The sequence below is a fragment of the Malaclemys terrapin genome, chromosome 1, assembly GCF_027887155.1.
Source record: "Malaclemys terrapin pileata isolate rMalTer1 chromosome 1, rMalTer1.hap1, whole genome shotgun sequence".
Classification (NCBI taxonomy): Eukaryota; Metazoa; Chordata; order Testudines; family Emydidae; genus Malaclemys; species Malaclemys terrapin.
Window position 1 is genome coordinate 155,017,726 of NC_071505.1, and position 13,248 is coordinate 155,030,973.

The 13,248-nt window shown below is 49.6% G+C and overlaps 1 non-coding gene across 1 annotated transcript; it reads left to right on the forward strand.

Moving 5' to 3' along the window:
* The first annotated feature begins 4,095 nt into the window (after positions 1-4,095).
* On the forward strand, positions 4,096-4,167 carry TRNAH-GUG (transfer RNA histidin (anticodon GUG)). Its single transcript has one exon. It is a non-coding gene; the product is annotated as a tRNA-His (tRNA).
* The last annotated feature ends 9,081 nt before the right edge of the window (positions 4,168-13,248 follow it).

Below are 13,248 nucleotides of genomic sequence, written 5' to 3' on the forward strand. Positions count from 1 at the left end.
GCCCTTCCAAGTCCTTCCAAGCCCATCCTAAGGGCAGGTTACTGACACGTCTCATGGTCTCTCGTGAGGCAGCCAGGGACCCTTGAATTCTAGTCATGGGAAAGGGCTAAACTCACACTACACGCTGCCCAAACTCCTCTGTAATGTGAGACACCTGCACCCAGCAAATAGGGTGACCACACCAGATGGCCCGATTTTATAGGGACAGTCCCAATTTTTGAGTCTTTTTCTTATATAGACTCCTATTACCCCCCACCCCCCATCCCGATTTTTCACACTTGCTGTCTGGTCACCCTACCAGCAAACAAGAGCAGACTTGAGGTGGATCTAACTGCTGCAGAGCAGGGAAATGATTCTTTATACGGGGGTCTTCTGCACAAACTTCTCAATTCCTCCTTCCCCTCCCACTGCATCACTGGCACGTAACACATGGACATTAAGCGAAGTCTCCCTCCCCCGCCTAACAGGACCTATTGTAGTACGACCTGCAGTTGGAAACTTCGCTTTCTTCCCTCTGCTGCGGAGCATTCCAGGGGATGCCGACTTGGTACAGTTGTTTGCAGGGCCGGTGCAAGGATATTTTGCACCCTAGGTGAAACTTCTACTTTGCGCCCCCCTTCCGCCAAGCATCGCTTATTATAAACTTTCAAAAATGAATACTGCATAATGTGGCATTATTCATTAGAATTAATACAGAGAGGGAGTATTTGGCCCATGAAACAATAACTGTATTAAGATGCGGCCTGTGAAAAAGTTTGAGAAACCTTGACTTAAATTTCTTTGGTGACATGATGTAATATTCAGTATTGCCAATCTCAAACATTCAGAACTCATGAGTGGGCCCCTACAAAATCACTGGATATCTGACCTATCAGTCCTGGTCCTCAAAGGAAACCTGCAAAACACTTTTCAAAAGATGAGCCTGGGAGCTTGAATTCAAAACGTTGCTAGACATTAAAAATCACGATCTTCATAAAGATACTGGATTTATGGTTAATTACAATAATTTGCAACCCACTAATCTCCCCTTTTGTCCTGGGATTACAAGGGAGTTAATGGGCTACTTCACCTTGAATGGTCCCCTTGAATATGTGCTAACTACTTGTGCTTAACTATCTGTTAGATCTAGTGTTTAGCTGTGACACTGTTAGTACCTTTTCAGACCTGAAGAAGAACTCTGTGTAGTTCTAAAACTTGCCCCTCTCACTAACAGAAGTTGGTCCAATAAAAGATATCACCTCATCCACTTTGTCTCTTTTAAATAATGTGACAGCAGAAGGGATTGTATAAAAATCATGTGTCGCTGTAGCTAAACGCCATCACCCTGATCCTTTTCAAGTGTTCATAGTAATAAGTTCAATAACACATTTGCAGATCTTTGATATCTCTACTTAAAAATCACCTGACAACTTTCCAACAACTGATGAAAAGTGCTTTTTTGAAATGTTCTTTATAAAATAGGCCCCTCCCATATGATTTCATATTGTAAAGTTTGTCTTTAAGTTTAAACTAATATTTACTGACACTTCTGTTTCTATTTGACATTGACTCCACTTATGCATAATATGTGTTTCTTACTTTACTGATCACTTCCTTATCTGGGAAGTGTGAAACCAACTGTCTTGGCATGATTTTCTTAGTTTTGTGGCTGTGTTTTATAATCAGTTGAATTACTTTTTAAAATGTTAGCTACATTAATTTCTTTGTATGCTGTGGCTTTCTGAACAGTTTAAAGAGCAGGATACATCATTGCAACTGGAATTGTTTTCTTGATTTAAACACTGCAATAAAAAAAGTTGGGGCATATTTCTGAAAGTTAGGTTAATGCAAATATCAAGTATTTAATCATGTAACTTTTTATATAGGTTGCTTTCTCATAGAAATCCCAGATTAATCCATACAGGGAAATACAACTAGAAAGTCCAGGGTTTTTTTTGAGCTGTGGAGGCTTGGCCCATGCAACATGTGGTGAAGGGGACCCCGAGGGGCTGCAACTTACAACTCCCAGGTTCAGGTCGGCACCGCAAAGGTTTCCTGCCAAGCCCGCCAGGCAGTGATGGTCAGGAACATTTCCTGGGAACCCCACTCTGCCTGGTGGCCATGGTCCACAGCAGCATCCCTCCTAGTCCTGCGCCGCCTCCTGCTGCCACTCCCAGGGCAGGAGCCAACGCCGGGCTCCGGTGATCTGCGGCGGACAGAGGTGGCGGGCGGCATCCGAGCACGCAGCCGCCTCCTCCCTGGGCTCCAACTTTCCCAGCTCCCTGAACCATGGGGCCCAAAGCAACTCCCTCCCCCACAGATCCGGCTGCTGCTGCGCAGGGGAAGCACCCGGCCGGGGGTGCACGGGCTGGAGAGCAGCGGGAGCCAGGAAAGTTGGAGCCCATGGAGGAGGCGGCTGTGCGCTCGGATGCCGCCCGCTGCCCCTGCCCCTCACAGAGGGCTCCAGCGATCTGCGGGGGACAGGGGCGATGGGGGCATATGAGCGCGCACCCGCCTCCTCCCCGGGCTTCAACATTCCCGGCCAGCGCCTCCCTGGGACGCTCCTGCAGCAGATGCATGCGGGTGGCAGTCCCCGTGCGCCCCCCCCAACTCCCCCCTCGCCGCACTCGGGCTCTGCGGTTCCCCGGAGCAGGCTCAGGGCCCCGTGCCCAGGTGGCAGCGGCGGCTCACATGCTCGGGAGCCGCAGAGCCCGAGCACGGCAATGGGGGAGCCGGGGGAGATGCACGGGGGCTGCCGCCCGCATGCATCTGCTGCAGCCTGCAGGAGCAGGGGGGGGTGCTGGGCCGCAGCCTTGGCAGGAGGGGTGGGGGGGCGCAGCTGCTCCCTGCTAGTGGCGCCTTTGCAGGGCTGCTGCCCACCCTGCGCTGTGCTGGCTCCTCCATGGCTGGGGCTCACAGCTTTTTGGCGTCCCCAACCACTTGGCACCCTAGGTGACCGCCTAGTTTACCTAGTAATTGCACCGGCCCTGGTTGTTTGGAAGTTGTAAGTCTGCTCTCCTCCCAGCCCCCCAAGTGTCACGGTGCGCCGTGCTCCACACTGCCCGAAGGAATAAAGTAAATAATGAAAAAAAAATATGGAGCGGCGAAGAGGTTTGTGGTTAACTTGGGTTGCTGCTGTTGTCACAGGGAAAGCGGTTAAGCCTGGTGAAAGAGCAAGGAGTACAGTTGCACAGCATGGATTATAAAGCCCAGTAATATGGGCAAAGCAGGTCTCTTAGAACTCAGCGCACATTCAAACAACAATCTCCTTCCTCCTGAGTACAGTGGTAAGAAGCTATGCTATCAGCAGCTCTACCTCATCTTATTGGCGGGTGTTGTGGGAGGAGCTGTGTAGCCCCCAAAGGCAGTCTGCTGGGCAAGGGCATGTCACGCATAGGCGGCGAGTTCTATGAGCCCATGGTGCCTGTGCTCCACCAATATTCAGGAACGTTAGCCCGGCTCCACCAATGTTTGGGCTTATATTTAATCAGAGCCGTCCCGTCCATAGGCTGGACCGGGGAAACCGCCCCAGGCCCCGCGCTTTGGCGGGCCCCGTGTTTCAGGGGCATGAGGGGTCCAGGGCAGCCTGCGAGGTTGACAGGGGACCTAGGGCTGGCAGCAGCAAGTGCCCTGGCCCCAGCCCGCCCCCATGCCACCCCTTTCCCCAAACCCCAACCCTGCCTCTTCCCGCCCCTGCTCTGCCCCCATCCACCGCTTCCCCCAAGCCCCTGCCCCTGCCCTGCCTCTTTCCTGCTTCTGCCCCCTCCCCCGAGCAAGCCCGGGAACCGACGGGGCAGAGCGGGCTAGGGCTCGGTTGCTTGCTGCTGCCGGCGCCAGGCCCCCTGCTAATCCCCCAGGCCGCCCTGGGCCCCACACCCCCCGAAACATGGGGCCTGCCAAAGCGTGAGGCCCAGGGGTTGTCCCAGCCAGCTTCAGGACCTGCACGTGGGGGCACGTTTCAGAGTCGCAAAGGGAAATACGCCGGCCAGGGGCATGAGGACTGTGACAGTAATGGGGAGACTTGAGAAATACCAGTGGCTGCAGATGAGGTAGGTGCCGCCCCGTGAGTGCAGAGCTGAGCATGATCCACATAGCTGTTGCATCAGCAGGCAGTTGGCCGTGATTGTATAGTGGTTAGTACTCTGCACTGTGGCTGCAGCAACCTTGGTTCGAATCCAAGTCATGGCATTGCTTTTTGGTGGGGGGGATATCCTGCCGCACGCCTAATGGCTCAGCCTGATTGCGTCCATTTGCAAAGAAAGCCAGCAGCTGGTCCCTAGTTTCTGCTTGGTAAAGAAAACTCAGTGGGGTCCATCCATCAGGAAAAGAGTAACAGGAATTCTTCCTGGGCGCCGCCAGGGTCCAAAAGCAGCGTATTCCCTCCTGGCAACTGCTGTGTTTCAAATGTCCGTCCAGTGCGCGGTGAAAGGAAGGATCTGCATGCTTGAAAAGCTGCGGCCTTCCTGAGGCATTTCAAAAGCCAAAGGGGCCGTGGGTGAGTTTGTGATGGGGTGAGTTTGAGGGGCGTGAGTCTGAAGTGTGGAAGGGGGAGGGTTGAAAGACCTGGTTGTGAGAGGAAAAAGGAGCTGCTCATCTGGTAGGTGAGGGCAAGGTCCCAGGCAGGTGTTGTGTCGGTGTGTAGCCCCCAAAGGTGATGTGCTGGGCAAGGGCATGTGAGGAGGGCCAGGTCTTTTCCCAGGGCTGTTGTTGCAGCCAAAGCCTTTAGGAAGCAGAAGAGGGCAGGGGTGTTGTTGCCTGCTGGAGCCCATGCTATGGTGTACGCTCACCATACCTGGTCCCTTGGAGCTCTGTGCTGTGCACAACTGTCCCCCTTTCCTTGTTAGTATAGTGGTGTGTATCCCTGCCTGTTATGCAGGAGATGGGGGGTTGATTCCCCAACAGGGAGAATAACCCCCCTTTTGAATGGGGGACAAAGAAATGCCTGGCCTGCCCAGCACATGCCTTGCATTCTCCTTCTAGGGCGACTTCCGTTCACACCCCGCACGGCTGATTTTCACCTCCAGAGAGACAAGTACCTCGCAAGGACACCCCTTTCTGCTTGCCCTAGCGAAAGCCTCTCCATGGCCTTCCGCTACTGGGCCCAGCTTCGGGACCTGCACGTGGGGGCACATTTCAGAGTCGCAAAGGGAAATACACTGGCCAGGGGCATGAGGACTATATCCCAGACAAACAGGGAGGGACTTGGTCAAGGAGTGGAGGAAGACAGAAAAACGGACAGGCATCAGGCTGGCCTCCTGTCTTGTTTCTGTTTGTTACAATTTTACATGTGACAGTAATGGGGAGACTTGAGAAATACTTGTGGCCATGAGTGAGGTCAGTGACTGCCCTGTGAGTACAGAGCTGAGCATTTTCTACAGAGATATTGCACCAGCAGGCAGCTGTCTGTGATTGTATAGTGGTTAGTACTCTGCACTGTGGCTGCAGCAACCTTGGTTCGAATCCAAGTCATGGCATTGCTTTTTTGGGGGGATATCCTGCCGCACGCCTAGTCGCTCAGCCTGATTGGTCCATTTGCAAAGAAAGCCAGCAGCTGGTCCCTAGTTTCTGCTTGGTAAAGGAAAGTCAGTGGGGTCCATCCATCAGGAAAAGAGTAACAGGAATTCTTCCTGGGCACCAGCGTCCAAAAGCAGTGTATTCCCTCCTGGAAACCGCTGTGTTTCGAATGTCCGTCCAGTGCGCGGTGAAAGGAAGGATCTGCGTGCCTGGGAAGCTGCGACCCTCCAGAGGTGCTTTAAAAGCCAAAGGGGCCATGGGTGAGTTTGTGATGGCGTGAGTTTGAGGAGCGTGTGGAAGTGGGAGGGTAGAAAGAAAGGGTTGTGAAAGGAAGAAGGTGCTGAGCAGCTCGTCGGTGAGGGCAAGGTCCCAGACAGGCGTTGTGTGAGGAGCTGTGTAGCCCCCAAAGGCGGTCTGCTGGGAAAGGGCATGTGAGGAGGGCCAGGGCTGTTGCTGCAGCCAAAGGTTTTAGGAAGCAGAAGAGAGCAAGGGATGTTGTTGCCTGGTGGGGCCCATGGTATGGTGTATGCTGACCATACCTGGTTCCTTGGAGCTCCATGCAGTGCCCAGTCTTGCCCCTTTCCTCGTTAGTACGGTGGTGAGTATCCCTGCCTGTTAAAGCATCAACAACTGCTAACTCTTTCCCTGGGCTGTATCCAATTTCCTGTTAATATTAAGAAGTGTTAGCAACTATCTTTGAATCCTTGGTGGAGCACTGTGCAAAGCTTTTCTGAAAATGGCCTCAAGAGGCTTGTGGTCTGTTTCCAGAGCTACTTTTTTTTCCTGTAGATAAACTGATGAAATTGAGTACAACTAAACACTATTTTCAACATTTATTTTCTTATTTGTGCATAGCGCTGTTGTGTAGTTGTCAGAGCTTTAGGGACTTAAGAAACAGGAGCTCCATTTTGCAGCAATACAACACCTAATCTGGTAGAACTTGCATCCACTGATGCATAACTGGTTCTTTGACATTAAAGTACTTCAGCACGGGTGCCCTTGTAAGCAATTATTTCAAGTGTTCATATGTCACCTCATGCCTTGGCATCCAGGCGAACTTGACAGCTTTTCCCAACAGTTGTCTTAAAGAAGTTGTTACTGCTGACATGTAGGGGATAAAATTGCCCAAGGTAAGTAACCACTCCAAGAAATCTTTGCAATTCGTCCTTGCTGGTTGGGGTGGCCATTTCAGTTATTGCAGAAATGTTTCAGTTGTCAGGTTTTAGACCTTCTTTTGTCAAGTGATGCCTCAAATATTTTATCTGTCAGAGCCAATTTGCATTTGCTCTTGTTCAGTCATAGGTTCCTTTCATGACATCTTTCTAGAATGCTCTAGAGCCTTTCATCATGTTCTCATCTGGTATTTCTCCACACCAGCATGTCATCTATATAACATTCAGCACCTCTCAAACCTTCAAATGGCTGATGGATCATTTTGGGAGCTGAACAGATCCCCAAAGGAAGTCTGGTAAACCTGTACATGCCCATTGGTGTGTTGAACATACAGAGTCTAGAAATTTTGTCATCCAGCTGTATTTGCCAAAATCCAGTATTGGCAATTGAGACAGTGAAAATTGCAGCTTTGGTAACTTGCTGGTGATTTCTTCTACTAAAGGCAATTGAAAATGTTTCCTTCATATTGCTTTATCCATATGTCTTGGATCCAAGCATACTCTTATTTCATCTCAACTTGGTTTGTCTACAATTACTATAGAATTGACCCATTTTGTAGATTCTTGCACTTTTGTCATTACTTGCAACTGTTCCATATGGTGCAATTCTTTTTCTACTTTGTACCTTAATGTCACTGGAACTTTTCTAGGTGCATGAATTACAGCTGGTACTTGTGAGTTAATCTTTATGGTGTGCTTAACTGGAAAGCACTTAAACCTTCAAATACCTCCTTGTATTCTTTAAATATATCCCAATGTCCTTCTGGTTTTCCTTTACCATACTCTTTGCACTAAGTTTAAACTTGTCACAGCCTATCAGCCCAGTATAGTTTATGAGTCAGATTCTACTACCTGAAATTCCAGCAAATTTTGTATCCCAATACACATAATCCAATACACATAATATTTACCACATACTTGCAGTTTTTCTGCTGAATAGGTTATCGATACTCAAGCTGTGAAGTGGTTTGGCCCTTAAAGTGTTGTATAATTTTACAAGCATAACACTGGCCTGTGGCTGTGAATTTAAAACCGCACTGTGTTTTGTGATCATTAATGAGCAAATCCACATTCCACTCATCTTTGGGAGGCTCAGTACTCAGCATACTGAGGAAGGGCCGGTGTATCCACCTGGCTCTGGCTTTTTGGCCACCCCAAGCAAAAACAAAACAAAACAACCCTGCGGCGTGGCCGGAGCGCGGGTGCAGGGGGACTGGCTGGGCGGGGGGGGCGGGGGAGGGAGCGGGCGGGAGAGAGAGAGAAGGGGGCGGCCAGGGCTACAGCAGGGGCGCTGCCATGCGGCCCCTCCCACTGCGCTGCCTCCTGCCGCCAGCCGCGAGGGCTCTGCTCCGGTCGGCGGGGAGGGAAGGAAGAGGACTGCCCTGCAGGGCGCTCTGGTTCTCCGTGCCGCCACCCCCTACAGGGTGGCTGGAGCGGAACAACAACAACAACAAAAGCGGCCGTGCTGCCCTAGAATTGGGCAGGATGCCGCCTCGAACAGTCTGCCGCCCCAAGCACCAGCTTGCTCAGCTGGTGCCTGGAGCCGGCCCTGTACTGAGGAACTGCTCTTATGAATGCTCATCTGCTTCTGTGAGGGGAAACATCTGTTTGCCATGGGACTTTTCCTTTCCAGAACTGCACGTTTTGGCAAAAGGATTGTGTTTGCCACATCTTCAGCATTCAGCAGGGCAGTTCCTTGTGGTATGGCTACGGCCACATTTCTAACAACCTTTAATTGCCTCTGACTGCTCTTTTTTTATTAATATTGATCTCAGGCTTTTATTAGCAGTAGGATGCCCTCCAATCCATGCCTGCGAGTCTGGGTGTTTACTAAAGGCAGATTTATGCTGCAATGTGTGCACATGTTTTTCTGGTTCACCCAGCCCCTTTGATAGTATTGCAGTCATTTCATCAGCATGACATATGTCCACAGCACATTCCAGGGTTAAATTAGACTGTGTTTACACTACACAGCTTTTAGCGACATGGCTGTGTTGCTACCAGGGCTGGCTCCAGGCACCAGCCTGGCAAGCAGGTGCTTGGGGCAGCCGCTCCGGAGCGGGACGGCAGGTCCAGCTGTTCAGCGGCAATTTGGCGGACAATCCCTCACTCCCGCTGGGAGCAAAGGACCTCCCGTCGAATTGCTGCTGCAGATTGCAACTTTTTTTTTTTTTTTTTTGGCTGCTTGGGGTGGCCAAAACCCTGGAGCCAGCCCTGGTTGCTACAGACCTGCCGCTAAAAGTTGCACTATGTAGCCGCTGTTTGTCGGCTCTTCTGACAACAAAAAACTTCCACCCCCAATGACAGTGTTTGCATTGTCAGCAGGAGAGTGCTCCTGCCGACAAAGCATGGTTCACACTGGCACTTGTTGTCGGCAAAACGTTTGTCTTTCAGGGGATTTTTTTTTAACACCTCTGAAAGACAAAAGTTTTGTCGTTCAGTTGTCAGTGTAGACATAGCCTTAGTCTCCTTCAACAACCTGGCTTGCGCTGAGAATGGCACAATACTACACACAACACAGTCTTTAATGATCAGAGGGGTAGCCGTGTTAGTCTGGATCTGTAAAAAGCAACAGAGAGTCCTGTGGCACCTTTAAGACTAACAGATGTTTTTAGTCTTAAAGGTGCCATAGGACTCTCTGTTGGTCTTTAATGAGCGATTCACAGAGTTCTCCAAATTTGCAAGATTATGCTGCCAGTTTTAATCAGTCACATATTAGTCTCTACTTTCCCCATCCGTCTGACTTCTGGTGAAAAATCTGTGCCTTTCACATGTGACATTTCTTTGAGGTCCACAGTATGCCTCCAACTTAGTCTTTAAGACCTGTATTTTTCTTTCTCTGCCACATCATCAAATTGAAAAGTATGATACACCTATCTTGCTGCTTCCCCTGTCACATAAAGAAATAATGCTATTTGCAGTTGTTCAGTGGGAACTGGGGGCGCGGTGCCTGCTGGCGAGAATTGCGCGGAGCTGCTTGCATGCCTCCGCCTAGGAGCCAGACCTGCTGCTGGCTGCATCTGGGGCACAGCGTGGTCCGCGGTGCACCCCAGCTGCGCTGCTGACCGGGACCTGCCGGAGGTAAGTCCATGCCCCAGTCCCCTGCCCCAGCCCTGAGCCCCTCCAAACCTGGAACCCCTTCCTGCACCCCAAATCCCCCAGCCCTAGCCCAGAACCCTGACCCCCTCCTGCACCCCAACCCCCTGCCACAGCCCAGAGCCCCCTCCCACACCCTGAACCCCTCATTCCTGGCCCCACCCCGCACCCCAACCCTCTGCTTTAGCTCTGAGCCCCTCCCACACCCCAAACTTCTCATCCCCAGCTCTGTTGGGTCACGAGCATCAACAATTTTCTTCAATTGGGTCGCCAGAAAAAAAGTTTAAAAACCACTGTGTTAGATGGATGCTAGCTAAAGATGAAAAGCATGTGAAAACCAGACAATAACCATGAATGGTTAACACCAGAAAATGTTAAAAGACAAAAAACACATCACCTGTGGGTGAACACTTTTCACAAAGTGATCACTCTATAGCCAATTTCTTAGTCCTCATCCTCAAAGGAAATCTGTACAACACTTTCAAAAGATGAAGCTGGGAACTTAAATTCATAAGTCTGCTAGACACTAAAAATCATGGACTGAATAGAGACACTGGATTTATGGTTTATTACAATAATCTGTAACCCACTTAACATCCCTCCCAGCTGCCTTTGTCCCCTCCCTGCTGTGACAGAAGAGGTGTTAACAGGCCACTTCACCTTGAATGACAGGTTTCAGAGTAACAGCCGTGTTAGTCTGTATCCGCAAAAAGAAGAACAGGAGTACTTGTGGCACCTTAGAGACTAACAAATTTATTAGAGCATAAGCTTTCGTGGACTACAGCCCACTTCTTCGGATGCATATATCATAAAGTGGGCTGTAGTCCACGAAAGCTTATGCTCTAATAAATTTGTTAGTCTCTAAGGTGCCACAAGTACTCCTGTTCTTCTTTTCACCTTGAATGTTCCCTTGAAATATGTGTTAACTACTTATGCTAAACAATCTGTTCCACCTTGTATTTACCTGTGACCATCTGAGTAGGTTTTCCAGACCAGAAGAGCTCTGCATAAGCTTGAAAGCTTGTCTCTCTCACCAACAGAAGTTGGTCCAAATCAGTGGCCCCCTCCCCAGCCACATGGCCCCAGTGCCCCTGACCCCAGTGCAGTGGGCGGCACAGCCGCAGCAACACCCCTGGCCTTAGTGTGCCAGGTGGGCAGCACAGCCTGAGTGCCAGTCGCCCCAAGCCCCAGCCCCAGCCAGCCTGGGCCAGGGCAGAGCACTGGGAATGGCAGGAGGGGACCTGGGAGTGGAGTGTGGGCCGGCCACACCAGGCTGTTTGGGGAGGCACAGCCTCCCCCAGCCTACGATACCTGCCACCCAAGGCCCCTAGGCATGTGCCTAGTGTGCCTAATTGAAAATCCAGCCCTGGGAAGGACTGAAAATCTCTCCAGTCTCAGGGCCCAGCAATACATCAGGGGTTTTGTCCATGTATCTGGCGGAAACCCCCAAAAGTTCCAGGCAGGATTGGAACCAAAAATCAAGAAACCCACTGAAATAGCTTTGCTCATGATGACAGCTTCTACAGGCTGTGTGAAGTGATTGCACCAGCTGAGAGTGAGCCTTGCGGCTCTGCTGTCAGGGAGATCTAAACTTTTCCTAAAGATCAGAGGGAAGTGAGTAAGTACCGGGGCACTGGTGGGACTTGACCCCAGCACCTCCTATTTATTAGGCAGGTGCCTTAAGTAGCCAATCAACAGTGAGCTCTTGCATTATGGGCTCTAAATGGGGTAAATGCTTTTGAGTTCTGGAAACTGCCTTCAACTTTACTTGTGCCTCTTATAGCTCTCCAAATAATGCATCATTGTGCCTTGTACAGAAACTCAGCAACAGTAACACAGTGAACAGTCTTTCATGGTGACATGAGGGACAGTTAGGAGTCTGAAGCCACTGATTGAATATTGTGGACGCAGTAAATCACTCAGAGGGAAAAAGCATGATGAAACTGATCTAGGGAAACACAGCCAATGCACTCAACCTTTGAACTGCTCCAGAGAGACAACGAGGTAAAAGGCATAGCTCTCTGGCTAGCCCCTTGTTGGAATTCCTGCCAAGGCTCACAGCCGTGTGTTCATGGGGGCTGCTAAAACCATCCCGATTTCCTTAGCAAAGGGATTTGGATTAACACAACAATCCCAGCAAAGTCTCTCTGTTGGGGCTTGGTGACCCATTCTTTAGATTAATTTGCTGATATCACTGATGATAAAGTTTCTTGAAAATTACATAGCAGCATGTGAAATGGCCTCTCTTTAGAAGCCAGGCCTCTTAACTGCTGGGTTGAAAAGGGTTATGGGAAAAGCCAGGAGAAGTGGGAGTGGCTGCTTGTTTCTGTGGCTTGGGGAGAAATAAATCTGCTGGCAGCAGAAATAAGACTAATTGGAACACACAGCTTGTAGGAGTCAAACCTGCCTAGGGAGATCCCAATTGATTTCTAAGCCATTACCTTAACCCCCCTCAGCCAGAACTACCAGGTACAAGTAGATACTTGCTTCCTTCCTGCTGATGTCTCCGCAGCCTGGTTCTTTTTGTGAAAAATACATCCATACTTTTCTTAGCTCTAGCTCTTACTAACTTGAGACTACATTGCAGCACATCAAGGAAGTCCCTGACATTTCATCAACATTCTCTTTTAGTTTGCTAATTTTAAATACTCATGACTAAAAACGTGGAGGAAAATATTTTGGGGAAGGTGAGCTGCTGGCTACTTGGAGAGGATGGGGGAGTTTACAAGGAGGGAGGGAAACTGAGGAAATCATATTAATTCTTCTTAATAATTTACTGAGTGATTGAAAAACTCAGATCTCTTCCCAGCTACCTGTCTAGATCAGCCTAGGAAATGCAGGGTCCCATGCTGGCAGATTGTGGCATTTTCTGTTCAGAGAATAGGGGACTTTCCTCATCTACAATACTTGCTGGTACCATTTCCCTTTAATCACAGAAATTAACAGGCTGCTCGTGCCTAATGCAATCCATGGAGTAAAATCCTGGAGCAATGGATGACTCTCTCCATAGTCAAGACTGGGCTGGAGCATTATCAGCAGTTTTATCCCCTCTAATTTCACATTAACTCAACTGATGGTCAACTATGTCTTCTGTACAGTTATGTCAGAGAAGAATTCACCTCCACAGGTTAGGAGTCCTTAAGTTGAACACTGGAAATATCAAGTTCTCTTTTGCAAAAGCATCCTAATTTTAGCAAAGTGGGGGAAGTTTATCTCAAGAAGAGACTGGTGCAGCAACTCTACCTTTAGCTTTCTCTGAAGGATGAAGTCTTGAATAATCTCTGAGAAGTGTGATAACCCAGGATCTCCTGTTTACTAAGCAGGGGCTTCTACTAGCCCCATGGCTACTAGCGCTACCAGCTGGACCCTCTGACCTGGTATTCCATGGTAAACACTGCAAGCCCCAGATGTCATTACTGAATGTTGTTTGTAGCTGTTCAAAAAATGAAGAGTTAAGTTTTCACACTGATAACACCCAATGCAAGCA